This window comes from Ovis canadensis, chromosome 2 (genome assembly GCF_042477335.2).
Source record: "Ovis canadensis isolate MfBH-ARS-UI-01 breed Bighorn chromosome 2, ARS-UI_OviCan_v2, whole genome shotgun sequence".
Taxonomy (NCBI): Eukaryota; Metazoa; Chordata; class Mammalia; order Artiodactyla; family Bovidae; genus Ovis; species Ovis canadensis.
Window position 1 is genome coordinate 1,492,834 of NC_091246.1, and position 17,298 is coordinate 1,510,131.

Sequence of the window (17,298 nt, forward strand, 5' to 3'; positions counted from 1 at the left end):
TCACCTGCAGGCTCCTCTCTGCCTTTCGGCCGACGGCCTCCACAGAGAGAGCTTCCTACCCCTGCCTTAGACAGTGTAACGTTTGCTGCCATTCGACCACGCTGAGAGCCACAGACTTTCAGCTCTGAGCCCCCTGCCCCGCCCTCTCCCAAACCAGGGACCCATCAAGGTGGAAGGAAGGAGACTGCGTTAAGGGCTGATTGTGCAGGAACCAAGTGTGGTCTCAGCTCCCTCTCCAGCCTCCCGACAGCCCTCCCAGGAGGCGGTGCCTTTGACCGGTTTTCTTGCTGGGGAGGGACCTGGGCTGGGGGCATCTCCCGGAAGGCCATGCTGCCTGGCCAGGAGCTGAGGCCTGAAGGAAAGACAGAGAGGCCTGTCCAGGGAGGTGGTGGGAGGGGTGCTGGGTGGGAGGGGTGAGGAGCAGCATCTTCAGAGCCCCGGCTTCTCCTCGGGGCCGGGCGGGGCCAAGTGCCCAGGCTGAGTCTCACGGGAGTCCCCCCACGGCTGTGTCGCCCACAGCCCAGAGTCCACACCGCAGCCGCTGGCAAACACCGACTGGCTGTGCGTCCCTGTCACTTCTCCAAGGCCACAACTCCAGCGCAGCCGCCACGCCGGCGAAGCAATGGGGACAAGCCCCGTTCTGAGTCTCCCGCCCCCTCCTGGGGTTATGACCTTGGGCTGAAAGAAGGCGCCAGCCCTGGTCCCTGCAGGCAGCCTGGGGCCACGTGAGTACCTCACCTGTTGGGGGGGGCGGGCATAAAGATTAACCTGAATAATGTGCCTGCTTCAGGCAGCATGATGTCTGCGACACGGGTAGCCCTAGAAGCAGTCGCTGTTATCGTTATTGTTTGGGAGGAAAAGGCAGCAGGCGGCCTCGAGAGCTCACGAGGGTCCCCGTCGTGATCACCCTCCATCCTTCCGATGCCCCCGGAGACGGCAGGCACGCGGACATCATGCTTGCCTACCGGCCCCTCCAGCTGCGGACGCTGGGTTCCAGAGGTGACTGCCCAGGTCACCACGCCCAAGGCCCAGGAAGCCCACCCTGAGCACCGGGGCCGGGTTGCTGGCGGGGACACCAGCCCAGCCCCGCTTGCAGAGCCCGTCCGCAGGGTCCCTGCAGCTCCCATGGGGAGGCATGTTCCGATCCTGTCCTCCCCCAGTCCCTGCAGGGCACCCTCGCCTGATAGAAACCGGGTCTCATCCAGACACTAGGGGCCCCAACCAGCAGGACCTCACTTGCGCACAGACAGCCGTCCCCTTGAGGGCAGGGTGAAGGAGGGAGGGAGCAGACCTGGGGGGCTGCAGCCACAGTGGGCAGAGCTGCAGCAGGCGCAGGAGGGCAGCCTGTCTGGGGGCTCGGTGTGGGGCAGCTCTGCTGGCGGTGGAGCTGGCCGCAGCCCCTCCTCCCCCTTCCCTGCTTCCCATCCTCCCCCAGCCCCCACACAAAGGCAGCGTGTGCAGACGTCCAGTCCAGGGACAGTGCTGGGGTAGGAGAGTCCGGGGAGGGGAGGGGGAGGCCGGAGGCTGCCTTGCAGTCGGTGTCCATCGCTGTCACTGAGGCATCGCCCCCACCATCGGGGCACAGGGCCTGCCCGTGACCACTGCTCCGCTGTAGGGGCTGAGCTGTGGCTGGCTCCAGTCAGGAGCAGGACCTCGTAGGTGCTCATCACAACGTGGGCCACTCGAGTCTCTCTCCCTGAGGCTCCCATGCCACGCCGTCAGGAAAGAAGGGGGCGGGCATCACAGCTTTTAAATGGAGATTTTTAAAAGCTTATAATGAGTTTAGAAAAGTTCATACTTGGGAACGAAAAATAAAACAAAACAAACAACCCAATTAAAAATTGGGCAGAGGACCGGAACAGACATTTTCCCAAAGAAGTCGTGCGGTGACCAACAAGAACATAAGAGATGCTCGCCATCACTAACCACGAGGAAAAAAGTAGATCAAAACCGCAATGAGACTTCACGCCACACCTGTCGGAACGGCTGTCGTCAAAAAGACAACAAGTGCCAAGTCTTAGGAAGAAAGCAGAGAAGAGGGGACCCCGGGCACTGTGGGTGAGATTGTAAATTGGTGGAGCCACTGGGGAAAGCAGTCTGGAGTGTGCTCACAAGATTAAAAGTAGAACCATATGACCCAGTATTTCCACCTGTTGATATTTATCTGGAGCAAACAACAGCACTCTTTGGAAAAGGCATGTGCACCTCTGCTCCCGGCAGCATGGCTTACAGTCACCAAGACATGGAAGCAAGCTGCATGCCCGTCAGTAGACGGACGTGTAAAGATGTGTGCATATATATGTGCGTGTGGAACATTACTCAACCATGAAAAACGGACTCTTGCCACCTGTGACAGCACAGATGGGCCTAGAGGACGTGATGCTCAGTGAGATAAATCAGAGAAGACAAGTATGATCTTACTTACAGGTGGGATCGAAGAGCAAAATGAACATGCAGAGACGCAGAGAACAAAACGGCGTTTGCCTCGGGCGGTTGGGAGGAAAGACAGGGGAGGAAGATAAGAGGTACAAAATTCCAGTCACAAAACGCGCGAATCACGGAGATGAAATGGACAGTGAGGGGGACCATTGTGTGGTGTCTTTGCGCAGCGACAGATCGTAACTAAACTCACAGTGATCGTTTTGAAACGCACAGAAATACTGCACCCTTACATTGTGTGACAGAATCTGACATAGCGTAGTAGGTCAATTATACTGCCATCCAAGCCAACGTGCACGCTCAGTTGTGTCTGACTCTTCGGGACCCCACGCACTGTAGCCCACCAGGCTCCACTGTCCATGGGATTTTTCGGGCAAGAACGCTGGAGTGGGTTCTCACCTTCTCCTCCAGGGGATTTTCCTGACCTCGAGCTCGCACCTCCTGTGTCTCTTGGACTGCAGGTGGATTCCCACCCGCTAAGCCACCAGGGAAGCCCCAGTTACACTTCAGAAAAAGAGCAAACAGAGGAAAAAACTCAGGAAGAGGCCATGCTTTTGGTTTCCAGAAAAAGGTGTGGAGGGCAGGGGAACTGGATGAAGGCGGTCAAAACTACAAACTACAAACTCCCAGCCGTTTAAGAAGAGTAAGTACAAGGGCCATAGGCACCGGATTAGTAGAATCAAGTGTTGGGTGCTGTCTGTGAAAGCTATGCGAGAGTAAGTCCTAAAATGGAATAAATATTAACTTTTTATACTAAAAAAATTAAAAATAATGTTCTTTTACTTCTTTATGAGATGAAAGAGGTTCACTACACTTATTGTGTTTATCACCTCCTCATTCACAACACCTCCCGAGGCAGGTAAGTCACACCACCTCCCGAGGCAGGTGGGTCACAGCACCTCCCGAGGCAGGTGGGTCGAGCATCATACTATACACATAAACCGGTACGGTGCTGGATGTCAACTACATCTCAGTAAAACTGGGAGAAAATCAACAAGTTCTCACAACACATGATAATAAGATTGGTCACCTATATTTTTATTCTAATTAATTTCACTGTTTGGAGTCACCATTTAGCATTGTTTATTATATTATAAGTCACATTTTCCTGGCTTCCCGACTGTCGTCACAGAGCACTGCTGGGAGGTGAATGTGTTATTCTCGCCCAGACAGAGTAGGTAGGACGTACCGGGCACTGCCAGCGTGCAGCGTGCAGTTTGCAAATAACCAGACCTGGTTCTTGTCTGTATGAGGCTCGGTGCTTGTCAGAAAGAGAAGAGGGAGTCAGAGGGGGAGATAGCTGGATGGCGTCACCGATGCAAGGGACTTGACCTTGGGCACATGCTGGGAAGAGGTGAGGGACAGGGAGGCCTGGCGTGCCGCAGCCCGTGGGGTCGCAAAGAGTCAGACGGGACTGGGCAACTGAATGATGGCAGCAGTGCCCGTCACCCTCGGTAGCCTATAATTAACCTGTGAGGAGAGGAAGCACGGGGCTGGGGGAGTGGTGCCAGGTGGGCTCGAAGGTGGGGGCGCCGAGAGGCGGGAGAAGTCAGAGCCACAGAGCCCTCTCGTCCTGGCACGTGGAACCCTCCATCCCCAGGGCATAAAGCAGGGGTGCACCCGCGTGGTGCTTGCCTGGAGCCTGTGCAGGCTGGTCAGAAGTGCGGCTCGTGGGCCCACCCAGACCTGCCCACCTGGAGCGGGGCCCCCGAGGTCAGCGGTGTCAGGAGGCAGGGCTGGGGAGAGCCCGTGCTCACCGACAGCCGTGAGCAGACAGGAAGGGCCAGATCAGTGCTCCGGGTGCCATCCACACGCCTTTAAATGCCTCGGATGAAGTGCTCTGCCTGCCTCCCAGTCATCGCTGCGCCGAGGGCTGCTGTGCAGGTGAGCGGCTGCACAAGGTCGCAGCTGGAGCTGTCCCCCAGCCCCAGCGTCCGTGGCTCAGAGAGCTCTCGCAATAGACAGGGGGCCTCGAGCCTTGGCTGCCCCAGGTAGCCAGGACCTGACGTGACGGGACGGGACAGCTGGGGAAGGCCCGCCCGCCACAAGCCTCAGTGCTCGGACTGGCTCTGCAGGGTCCTCGGGGAGCCCTGACCTCACGTGCACAGAGCGTGCTGAAGCTTTCATGTGACTTCTCGACTTCCTGGCCAAAGCCCTGTAGGAAAAGCATAATCTGGCTGTTTGGGTTTCCGTAAGATGCCTTTGTCTGTATTCTCGTGAATCTGGAATGCAGCATCATGGATTCGACACTCGCTGGGTGAATTTTCTTTTTCACCCCTTACGGCGAAAGCGTTATTCCAAACAACCTCCTTGCAGGGAGTGGCCGAGCATCGGCCTCCCACAAGATCGGCGCCAAGGCAGGCTGTGATCAGGAGCCCGCCCACCCTGCCTCGGAAAGGCTCGACTGTCTGTTGTGAGCAGGAAGACAGTTCTTCTAAGCTGAGCTCACAATGAGCTGGTTTTCACACCTTGGTGAGAGGGCTCCATCTGCCCTTCGCACACAACACCCCAGGGCCCCAGAGCAGAGAACAGGACCTCTTTCTGAAGTAGGTGAGCAGGAGGCAGCGGACATCAGGGAGGCTGGCAGAAGAAAAGGAGAGCCAGGTAGGGGCCAGGTGCTGAGTCAGAGCGAGGGAAAGGGCCTCGGGCCTCAGGAAGAAATGGCAGGTGCCGCGCAGGGAGGGTCCTGCCGCCCCCTCTGGAAGGCTCTGGAGCGCCTTGGCCTGCAGGTTGGGCAGGAGCCCCACGGCCCCACGCCCTCCCTCTCCGAGGCTCTGTCTTCCCTGCCAGGAGCCCAGAAGGCACCGGAGAAGGGGCCGCCCTGGGGAGCCCCAGCATGTGAGGAGATCCGGTTGGTTGCTACCTGTGACACACACCCCAAGGGAGGAGGGACCCAGTCCAGAGGTGTCCGGGAGGACCAGGTTAGCAGGGGGCCTGAGGGGCCCCCAGGAGAACAGTCTGGGGCTTGGCGGGTTGGCGGGGGGAGGCACACCCGCCGGGCTGTGGACACGGCCGTCACCCGAGGCTGGGTGAAGTCCTCTCTTGCATCAGGAGTGGTGCCAAGCTGCATACAGCCCCTGCCCCCAACCTGGGCCCCACCAGGGACCCTCCCCAACTGCAGAGCTCGGGCACGTGCAGGGACGGACATGGGTGCCTCCTAAGCTGCAAAGGTCAAAAGGTCCCCTTCAGGTCGGAGAGGAGCCCTCCTGACACCTCCCTCTCACCTCTGGGCCCTCCGTGGTCAGGGACGTGCCCGGCGGCAGGCGCAGTCCTGGCAGCCAGCAGCCGGTGCCGGGCAGGCGTGCAGAGTTGGTCAGGCTCTACGCTCCCCGCACGGAGGCCAGCGGATGGAAGGGACTCGGAGCTGCGGTCACGATGTGACCACCAGCACGCTCCAGGGACCCGCAGACGGCAGGCAGCGGCAGTCAACAGGAAACGGTGGAGTTAGGGACTGGATGTGGTCTCCGCCCCGAGTGCTGGCGCCAGGGCTGGGCCGGGGGGCGGGGGCAGCTCTCTCCTGGGGAACCAATGGGGGATGCTGGGTGGGGAGACCCCATCAGGGCAGCTCCGCGTGGGACGGAGCAGCTGCGCGTGCGCTGGAGATGGACACCCCAGCCCTCTGCTGCTGATAAGCTCCAGCTGCAGGTGGAGCGCGGGGAGGACCCCAGGGGGGCAGAGGGGCTGGGACGGGCGATGGGCGGAGCCGGGGGCTGGGACGAGGGTGTGACCGAGCCCCCGGGCCTGAGGTCCAGCAACAGGACGTGGGACGCAGCCTCTGAGGACGCCCAGGGCCTCGGCCTCATCCAGGGGGATACCCTGTTCCCAGCACAGATGCTGTGGCCTTGGGACACCCCACGGCCACATGCTCAGCTGCCCGGCATCCAGCGTGTGTGGCCAGGGGCAGCGGGTGCTGGGGAAGTGGGCCTCCGGGCGCACAGGTGATCCTGTCTCACCGGGTGAGGCTGGAACCAATGTCTGCTGCCCGGTTCTTCCCGGGGACCAGGGTGCTCAGTGCAGACGGGATCTGGTGGCAGGAACCTCTCGAGTGGTGGCGGCATGAGCCACAAGTCGGCACCCAGAAGGTCCGAGGAGCGCCTCTCACACCACCGCAGGAGAAGAGACCCTGAGGGATTCCTGGGGGCGGTGGGCTGGGAGCGGGGCCTGGGGCATCCGAGGCAGGAGGCTTGAGGTTTGGAGGAGGCCCCAGTGAAGGAGGCCTCTGGATGCCTCGGAGCCATGAGCCCCCTTCCCGGAGCGGCCCCCTGCCCCGCTGTCCCTGCAGGGAAGCCTCTCTGCCCTTTTTCTCCTCCTGTGTCCTGTCCCCGACCCCACGTCCTCTTGTCTCCTCCTCGCCACCGGCTTGCCAAGTCCAGGGTCCACAGCTGGACTGCTGATGGCAGGAAGGCCAGCCTAGGGAGCCCCCCGTGGGGTGGGGGCAGCTACGGGCTCCGCCCGCCGTCTTAGCCCCAGACGTCGGCACCGGTCTGGAAGGCTGGGCCTGCCGCCTGCAGCAGGAGCCGGACCCCTGTCCCTCCCTCTCCCGGCCCTGCTCACAGGACGAGGGCAGGGAGGCCAGAGTGCGGACAGCGAATCGGAGCAACACCGTCTTCACTGCATGCTGAGAGCCTGCGGCTTCCTCCTGACTCGCCCTGTCCTCCCTCCAAATGGCAGAACCGTGCAGTCACGGCTTCAGAGGTGACGAAGCGGCAGGTTTTGTATGATGGGAGATGGGAGGCAACAGGAAGGTGCTTCTGAGTAATTCAATTGCCAGGCTTTCCCCATGGATGGAGAAAGCACACACACCCAGCATACACACACAGACGTGAGCACACGCACACACCACACATCCAAACCAAACACACACACACCCGTATACACACACATCACACAGATACAAACACACACACACAGACATGAGCACATGCATACACCACACATCCAAACCAAACACACACACACCCGTATACACACACATCACACAGATACAAACACACACACACACAGACATGAGCACACGCACACACCACGCATCCAAACCAAGTACACACACACACCCGTATACACACACATCACACAGATACAAACACACACACACACAGACATGAGCACACGCACACACCACACATCCAAACCAAACACACACACACACCCGTATACACACACATCACACAGATACAAACACACACACACAGACATGAGCACACGCACACACCACACATCCAAACCAAACACACACACACACCCGTATACACACACATCACACAGATACAAACACACACACACAGACATGAGCACACGCACACACCACACATCCAAACCAAACACACACACACCCGAATACACACACATCACACAGATACAAACACACACACACAGACATGAGCACACGCACACACCACACATCCAAACCAAACACACACACACACCCGTATACACACACACACACACACCACATAGATATGAACATGCAGACACACACTCCCCAAAGATACACACACCAAACACACAGAGACACACACCCCCGCTGTATAAGGTTCATTAAAAACATATATGTATACAGAACTGTTTTCTAACATTTCTGATACTGAACATTCCTATCAAATCTCAGGCACTGAAGCGCGCTGCTGTACACCAGGTGAGCCATCCCAGCACGTGTCCCACAGACGATTAGAATAACTATGCAGGTGGTTTTTCAGGCCACCCTCTCCTCGGCCCCCTGAACCCCGTCTTTGGTGAGCTTGGTCATTGCGAGACTCTGTGGAGACCGGTCCAGCTGGAGGGTCGGGCCAGCTCCAAGCCAAGGAGGGCTCACCAGCACCAGCGTCCACACACGAGTGTGCCCCCAGACGGCTGCTGCCAGCGTCCACGTGCCAGCCCCAGCTGCCTCCAGCCTCCCTGACTCTCACCAGAGTCAGCAGGGGGCCTGACCCAGGCGTCCTTCAGATTCCTGCTTCTGCCCTGGGTCCCAGAACAGGTGAGGCTTTATGTTCAGCTTTCAAGAGTGGAGTTTCTATTTGCCCCAGCCCCTGGGTCTCCTGAAAGGAAGCCCTGCTGGCCTTCAAAGCTAAACACCTGAGGCCCACCTTCCCAGTAAAGGACCCCCAGGTTGGGGGCCAATGTAGGACTCAGAACGTTGCTCCCTGGGGAGAGCCTCTGCTGCCGTGGACACCCTCGCATCTGTGTGCTGCCCACCCCGGGACTGCTGGACCTCGCATCTGTGGGTTGCCCCCCTGGGACTGCTGGACCTCGCATCTGTGGGTTGCCCCCCTGGGACTGCTGGACCTCGCATCTGTGGGTTGCTCCCCCCCCCCGGGACTGCTGGACCTCGCATCTGTGTGCTGCCCCGCCCGGGACTGCTGGACCTCGCATCTGTGGGTTGCTCCCCCCCCGGGACTGCTGGACCTCGCATCTGTGTGCTGCCCCACCCGGGACTGCTGGACCTCGCATCTGTGGGTTGCTCCCCCCGAGACTGCTGGACCTCGCATCTGTGGGTTCCTCCCCCCAGGACTGCTGGACCTCGCATCTGTGTGCTGCCCACCCCGGGACTGCTGGACCTCGCATCTGTGGGTTGCTCCCCCCGAGACTGCTGGACCTCGCATCTGTGGGTTCCTCCCCCCGGGACTGCTGGACCTCGCATCTGTGGGCTCCTCCCCCCGGGACTGCTGGACCTGCCTGCCCTACCTCCATCTTGTAGCTCTTTCTTTCTGTCTTCAGTCGTAGGGGATCTTTTCTGCTTGTTTTTCAGTCTCTCTCATCAACAGTCGATCTGAAACAGGCATAGTCTCCGTGTGTCCCTGGGAGGAAGCAAGCTCAGGGTCTTTCTACTCGGCCACCTGGGCCGTCTCTGGGTCTTCCATGAGGGCACTGTCCATGAGAGGCCCCAGCCTCCTGACCGCGTCACCCCCACTTCCTAACGCCGTCTCTCTGGGGACACAGACAGCGCACACAGCACTGGGCACAGAAGGTCTCCACGCCCCGCACGAGGCTGGCATTCCTCCCCGGGGGAGCCTCTCTACCCCCACAGGTGCCCCGTAGACACCTCTCTAGAAGCCTCCCCTCCCCTGACAGCTCGGTCAGAGGGGTGTGCTGGACCTGAACTGCCTGTTCAGTCCGTAGTAAAGAACGGCGGGCGTGACTCAGGAGTGGCAGGCGGTAGCTCTCATGATGGGGCATGAGCACCAGCCCTGCGCAGGGACTGCGTTTTCTGCCTCTTCTAAACCTATGCTCCACGGTCTGGAGGAGCCTCTCCCTGGGAAGGTGCGGAGCAGAAGCTGTGCTCAGAGCACCCGGCTCCCCAGGCTCGCGTGTGTTCGTCTCCCTGATTCCCCAGCAGGTCTGAGGCTCACGAGGGTTCACGGTGTGGCTTCCACCTTTGGGTACCCAGGTCAGAGCTCCGAGCTACATAGAACTCAATCACTTCTTCTTGAGTAAATGAACAAATAAGATAAAGGTCTAGAGATGAAAGAGATAACTGATCGCTATGTTTATACCCCAGTGAGCTCCCTTCCCCTGTAGAAAATGCTCCCCAGATAAACTAAGGATGGAAGATCTAACGGAAAAGGTGAGAGGGGAGGGGAGGGGTGGGAAGGGAAAACAAAGAAGCAGTGTGTTGTCTCAGCTAGACAGGCTTAGGGCTGACCGGGAAGAATGTCCCTATGCTAAAGCTGTTTCTAAGAAAATAATATAAAATGCATTCTTAAATAAAAAGAAGTCACAACTATATTTGAGTCACTTTTTTCTAAAAAATGGAGTGCTTTTCCCCTAAAGCTAAAGAGAGTGAAATTGAAATACTGAGCTGTCTGTACAGAAAAAAGAAATTCTCTCTCTTACACACACACACATCTGGTTTCTCCCTCTAGTCATTACAGTATAAAATACTTATATAATATTTATATAAAATAGAAAAGACTTTATAATAATATAAAATACTTACATCTAACAAATGCATTCAGATCTACTCCCAGAGTAAAATAAATCGGTTATAAATTCTCCACATAGAAGATACCCAGGAACGGTGCCTGCTGGATCCCAACCCACCACCAACAAAGTCAAAAGTGATGGGGACTGGAGCCCTCTTTCATCTTCTACTCTGGGTGCACAGGGAGGAGAAGCGCGAGGGGGCGTGAGGAGCGGTGGGCCCCTACGCTGATTCACTCACATCACAGCCCATTTTGCCTTTTCCCATAAACCGGAAAAGACAGGAGAAGGAGAACGTGAAAAAAGACACACACGCTCGAGCTGAACATACTCAGAAAAAGTGCTCAAAGCATCCGTAGCCTAGAATCATGAATGCTCTTAACTCGAATTGGAAGTTCCAAAAAATGGAGGAAAAAAAAAAGGAGATTTGTAAAGACGGGCACGGCAGAAAGTGCTGTGCTGTTTCGGTGGAAGTCGCCATCCTCGTGGCGTGTTGATCCGCTCATCTCCTGCGCAACATCACGCCCCGCAGAGCGCTGAAATATCACCTTTGTTTGCAGGAGGCAGTGCACAGCCTCACTGCGAGGCGTTCAAATCAGTGTCGGCAAACAGCCCTTCAGCCCTCCAGAGAGGCTGGCGCAGCCAGCGACTCAGGGTCCACAACGTGCCCTTCAAGCGGGTCTGAGTCTCTCCTCCCACCTTCCCAGCTTTCATTTCCTCTTCCCTGGAATTCACCCATGAGGCCTGGGTTCTGGGGTGTTTCCCCGAGACCATCTGCAAGCTTCTTCATGTTCTTTCTAGCGCCAGATTCAAAGCCTACTTTCCCACATCCAGAGGCGCTGCTTTAATGCCCAAGGCAGAAGTCGGAAGCACAGGTGCCTGAGTTAGCGTTGCTCCCAACGCTGGGTCAGTGCACACCAGGGAGACACAGCTTCTCCTCGTGCAAAACGCGCCGGGAGGAAACCAGGAAATAACCGTAGTTTAGGCCAGCAGTCCTCAGGCTGTGAGACATGCATGCAACATTTGTCTTTAAAACAAGTTCTTTTTCAAGTTAATTTTCCAAACACTGAAATATTTCCCTTTAAAGAGTTAAGAAAATCTCAGGAGTTGGGGTTGAAGGGGTTTCTCCACATGATTATAAAGACATGAACCAAACACTTGTATTAATACATGGCTATGCGCACACAAACTCATGCGTGTGTGCAAATCCATGCACAAATCCATGCACACTTATACACGTGTGTGCACACGTGCACGTGATTGTGATCGGGGTCATTCCACTACCAGACACCCAGCAATTCCACGTCTCTCTCCTCACCTCCCCAGCCCTCAGCTCCATCAGCCATGTGGCCGGTCCCCTGCCCACCAACCCACCCCAGAGGCTTGGGGGTGCTGCCTGGAGCCCCCATGTCAGCATCACCCTGGCCTCGTCACAGTTTTTATACCTGACGGACCACATCCCAGGTCCCCCTTATTTTATCAGCTTTCAAAATATCCTCAACTATTTATTTGAGCACTAAAATCATAAATATCTAACATATTTGATCAAAATTACATCTCACTATAAAATTATTTATTAGAAACTAATGTAGTTATTGCAGAAGGCAATGGCACCCCACTCCAGTACTCTTGCCTGGAAAATCCTGTGGACAGAGGAGCCTGGTAGGCTGCAGTCCGTGAGGTCGCTAAGAGTCAGACATGACTAACTATTAATATTATATTTAGTGTATACTGAATGTATATATTAAATATATACGTTTAATATGTATATGTTTAATATATTAAACGTGCATGCATGCTAAGTCACTTCAGTTGTGCCCTACTCTTTGCGACCCCATGGACTATAGCCAGCCAGGCTCCTCTGTCCATGGGATTCTCCAGGCAAGAGTACTGGAGTGGGGTTGCCACACCCTCCCCCAGGGGATCTTCCTGACCCAGGAATCAAACCCCCGTCTCTTACGTCTCCTGCGTTGGCAGGCGTGTTCTTTCCCACTAGCGCCACCTGGGAAGCCCACATTAATTACGGATAATACTAAATTATAACAAGATATTCAGGAAATCTTACCTTTCAAAATTCCTTTCAACTTAAATAATTAAGAAATTTCAAAGTGAGAAGGAAACAACTGCCCACAGAAGCACTTCCCGCTGGGTGGGGCCCGCCATGGCGAGAATAGCCCTGGGTCCTAGCATGGGCAAACAGAGCCAGCACTGGGGTCTCACTGCGCCAGCTCGGGCCGCGTCCACCAAAGCACACCGACTTCCTGCTGGGAGAACTGGGCCTCCGCTGTGAAGCCTCGACTGTTCTGTCTGATCAAACCACGGGCGTGCTGCCTTCATTTGTAATTTCCTGGTGTGTATTGGAAGCCTTCACACCTAACATCATTTTGCTAGAACGAGGATAGGAAGAAAGGGGAAGAGGCTGCCAGGGTTTGCAAGGTGCCTTGGGCAGTGAAGCACTTCAGCATCCTGGAGGTCAGCTCCAGTCGTGAACCAGCAGCGGAGGCAGCAGAGGGCTGGCGCTCCACCCGCCACAGGGAATCGCGCAGAAGTGGTGCGCACGAGCCCCTCGGGGAGGGAGAGAGCAGCTGTTGTTTGGATTCTGCACACAGCACCTCGCGTCTGGGGAGAGGCGACCAGGAGAAGGAAGAAAGGCAGGATTGCTCCCCGGCTGCTCCGGAGTCCTGACATGGGGCAGGGCCGGGTCCCATGTGGGGCTGATCCTGTCCCCCGCCCTCTCCCCGCAGTGAAAGAGGAGGATGCCTTCAAAGAGGAGTTCCCCAGGGAGGAAACTTGGAAATGGAATGGAACCACACCTGTGAGGAGCAGGGCTGAGCCCGCAGGGGCTGTGAGCACCCTCCTCTCTGCAGGACTCAGCAGGCCACGGGGTCAGGCTGAATGTAACACTGTTCGAATGCTCTAGAAGCCCCGGTCTCCTGGGGGAGACGTGAGCAGTCAGCCCACGAGAAGGAGGCCGAGCCGACCCAGGTCTGCACGTGCAGCCATTCACGCAGCCTCACTCTCAGACTGTCTGGCTGAGCTGTTTCAGCAGCCATCTGCGGACGACGCCACCGAATTACTCGGCGTCTTTGTTCTTCATGCTCTCGTTTCAGCTGAGCAAAACCAGGCACGTGGGAGTCGAATGTCTGATGATACAGCCAGGTGTACACACCCGTGTGTGTGTGCAGCCCTGCGGTCACGCTTGAGGCTCTGTCTACAGCCACACGTGTGGACGGTGGCACTCTCTGTGCTGGACACCAGGCAGCAGCTGCCGTGCGCTTCGGGGTCAGGGCGGCTGTGCCTGCCCAGGGTCATTAAGTGTGCGCAGTGAGGTGTGTGAGCTGGGGCTCCTGTTCTCCCGGTGTTGGTTGCCGCTCACTTAATAACCACACGATTAATAGCCGCCACCTCAGCACCGATCTTGTGACAGCCATTCAGACCTTTACCCGCGAGCCACCCTCCACTCCCGCATTCTCCCGCACGAGACCTGGTTTCTAGGCAACAGTGCAAGCTGGGGGGGCGGTGGGGGGGAGCAGATGGTCTCCTGCTGGGAGAAGAGGCAGCCTCCGATGGAGGCACCTGTCCCGAGACCAGGGACCACCCTGTCCCCGGGGGCCCTGCTAGGGCAGCGCTGCCCTCCGCCCAGCGCCCTTCCGTGCTGCCCGTGGACCCTCACCCAGGGACCTGAGGGCACTGACCTATAACCAGAGCCTCCCCACGGCGAACCAGCCCGATTTCTTAGCACCCTGAGCGCCCGCTCACCTTCAGTGTCATCCTTCCCTGCGGAAGACCAGGTTAGACCAGAGAGCTGGGCTGAAGCGCTCCGTCTCACGAGGACCGTCTTCTCGCTCTGACTGGCGCGGGCCCCTGGTGGTGAGCTGCGAGGGGTCTCCCTCTGAGCGGCTGTCGACCTGCGTGGCTGGATTCACTGGACACGCGAGGCCCCTGACGGCACAGCCTTCGCCGCGCGGTCCTTCCACGCGTTCCGCCGCGTTGTCCTGATTCCGCTCGGACCAGGGCTCTGAGGGCCCAAGCGAGGGGCTCCCCAGTCTCTGAGGGCCCGCGCCAGCGGCTCCCCTGCCCCCTGCCCCCGCGCCCGCTCCTGAGAAGGGGGCGCCACGGCAGCTGTGGCTTTGGGGCCTTCCCTGTCCGGACCAGAGGGCGCGGGCGGAGCGCGGGGCAGGCGGCGCTGGGAGAGCGGTCCAGGCTCCGGTCCCTGGGCCGCGTCCCCACGCGGCTCTGAGTCTGGGTTTCCTCAGCCAGAAAAAGGGGCGCTTCGCGAGGCATGCCGGGTGCGCACAGAGCTGTTTCTCGTGACCATTATTTTTGCGGATCTGACTCCTCGTCTCTGGGGGCTGGCTTCTTTCCCTCTAATAATCTGAATGTATCAGCGTATTTTCAGAGGGTGAGAAGAGAGACTGAGGGGCAGGCCCTGAGCATCACCCTTTCTCTCTCAGCTCAGAGCCGCTCAGGAAGTCCCTGCTTGGTCTTTGGATGCTGCCTGACAGAGGCTTAGAGGGCAATGAGACCGTCCAAAGACGGCGAGGCAGCGGGAGGCCAGGGCTGAGAAAGAGGAACACGGGAGCCAGCAAACCCAGGGGAAGATGCTCAGACCTCCCTGTCCCGTGAGAGTGTGTGTGTGTGAGAGAGAGAGAGAGACTGTGTGTGTGCAAGTGTGTGTGAGTGTGTGTGCATGTTTATCTTTGTGTGAGTGTGTGCATTTGTGTGTGTCTGTGTGTGTTTGTGTATGTGAGTGGATGTAAGTTTGTGTGTCTTTGTGTGTGTGTGAGTGTTTTGAGTGTGTGTGAGTGTATATGTGAGTGTGTGTGTGACTGTGAGTGTGGTATGTGAGTGTGTGAGTGCATGTGTGTTTGTGTGAGTGTGAGTGTCCATGTGTTTGTGTAAGTGTGTGTGGGGAGTGTTTGAGTGTAAGTGTGTGACTGTGTGAGTGTGTGAGTGAGTGTGTGAGTGAGTGTGTGAGTGTCCGTGTGTTTGTGTAAGTGTGTGGGGGGAGTGTTTGAGCGTAAATGTGTGAGTGTGTGTGTGTGAGTGTGCTTTCTCAAGAAAGCATGGCTTCAGTTTCCTGTGACTTGACTTCAGGCCGGGACCCCGCTGCCCGCAGCCCCCGCCCCCCCTCAACTGAGACGGGGCGCACGGGCAGCTGTCTGGGCTCCAGCTGCGGAGAACACCTGAGGCCACAGACGGGCGCCCCCGCACACACGAGGCCAGCGTCTGCTCCGACACGGCCACTGCCTTCATCTGGACTGCCTCTCCCTTACCAGTGAGTCCAGCCGTGGGAGCCGTCCTCCTTTAGTGCCCGCTTTGGGCCGCAGAGTCAGTCTTCTAACCCACGACGCTGCTGCGGGGCCTGCCATTGCCCCAGTGGGACGAGACGCTCAGGGCCGCAGCTCTAGGCGTTCTGGGGCCACAGGAGCCGTACTGTGGAGCCCTGTCATCACCGGAGGCCTCCAGGCCACCACTGCCCTCCCAGGAAGAATGGGGGACCCCCTCTTGGAAACTGCTGGACCCCAGGTTCTCCCGATGAGACCTGCCCACCCAGCAGCCAGAGAAAGGCCCTTCAAGGGATCACTGTCCTGGATAATGGAGACCTCAGTCGAGACCAGCCTCCTAGAGGCTTTGCAACGGCACGCCTCCCGAGGCGGGCACAGAGGTCCTTGCGTGCCAGCAGGTCCCTAAGGAGGACATGCCTCTGAAGAGGAAGTGCTGAGAGGTGAGGGGCCCACCCAAGGTAACTGGAGTGTGGGAGGCAATTTCCTGGGATAACAGTAAGCCTGAGGGTTTTGCCCAGATGACCGCAGAGCCAGGCAGCATCATCCTGCTCCGTCCCGACCTGTGCCCACAGCTCGGCTCACCTGGTCCTTCACACCTGCCTGGGGTGGAGACACTGACCCGACCCGAGGTTCACCTGCGGAGTAACTCACTCCATTCCAGGCCTCCCTGCTTCCTCCCCAGCGTGGTCGAGGGGAGTTCACCTCAATGGCTTGACTTCCTAACTCTCCACAAACAAATTTCCACCCCTGATGGAGACGTGTGCATCTCATTGTTTTAATAATTTACCCCTGAGATGATTTGTGGCTGGCATGTTAATTATGAACACGCACATTACCATTTTTATAGCCCATTTGGACATGGATCAGCAGAGAAGGAACCGTTACCCCAGAGTTTCCATTTATCACTTGGGTTCGGTCCTGCGTTTTTGTGAAAACAGAAGCTGTATTCCAAACACCAAGGATGAACCCTCCACTTCGCCAGGCCCCTTTGACTTCATCGGATGCATGGAATTTCAGCTTTTCTTTTAAACACCGTGTCTGGCTGACAATCCTTGATCGAGGCTTTCCAAGCACCAGGCCCTGGGGTCTTCCTGTGTTGTCTACACTTGGGTGAAGCGAGCTGGGAACTCAGAGCTGAGGGCCAAACAGATTGGGTGCGTGGAGGCCTGGGCCGACGTGTTTAGGGAAGAGTCTGGGGCTTTGGAGAGACTTGGAGACCGCCGTGTCCCTGCAACGGGTCTTCCCCTCAACGTCTAGTCCTTCTCGTGGGGCAGGACTTCATCATAAACCAGAGCACCTGCTCCAACCTGACACGTGTTATCCAAGAGAACGAAACCCAGAGAGGACCCGGGCCCTGGCTGGTCTGGAGGAGCTGGGGATGGGGCAGGACCCCTTGGGGGTGAGAGAAGACAGCAGCCCCGAGGGGCCAGCGGGGACATGAAGCCTGCAGGACCATCCCCGACCCAAGCGGGGCGCCTGCCGGCCGCCCCAGCCCCCTCTCTCCCCACCATCCCCCCGGGGCCCCCATCTGTCTTCCTGGGACTTCGGGAGGAAATTAAGGTATTGCAATCTAAGGCCCCAGGATGCACAGTTTCCTCTTTGAAACCTGTCTCCCTTCTCCAGGGTCTTCCTTCCAGCAGGTTGCGGGTGCCCT

At 57.5% G+C, this 17,298-nt stretch overlaps 1 long non-coding RNA gene across 1 annotated transcript; it reads left to right on the forward strand.

Annotated features, from left to right (window-relative positions):
* The first annotated feature begins 4,939 nt into the window (after positions 1 to 4,939).
* LOC138432511 (uncharacterized) lies at positions 4,940 to 10,159 on the forward strand. The gene is made up of 4 exons (XR_011253881.1): positions 4,940 to 5,043; positions 5,230 to 5,360; positions 6,996 to 7,134; positions 8,048 to 10,159. It is a non-coding gene; the product is annotated as an uncharacterized lncRNA (long non-coding RNA).
* Positions 10,160 to 17,298: the final 7,139 nt, after the last annotated feature.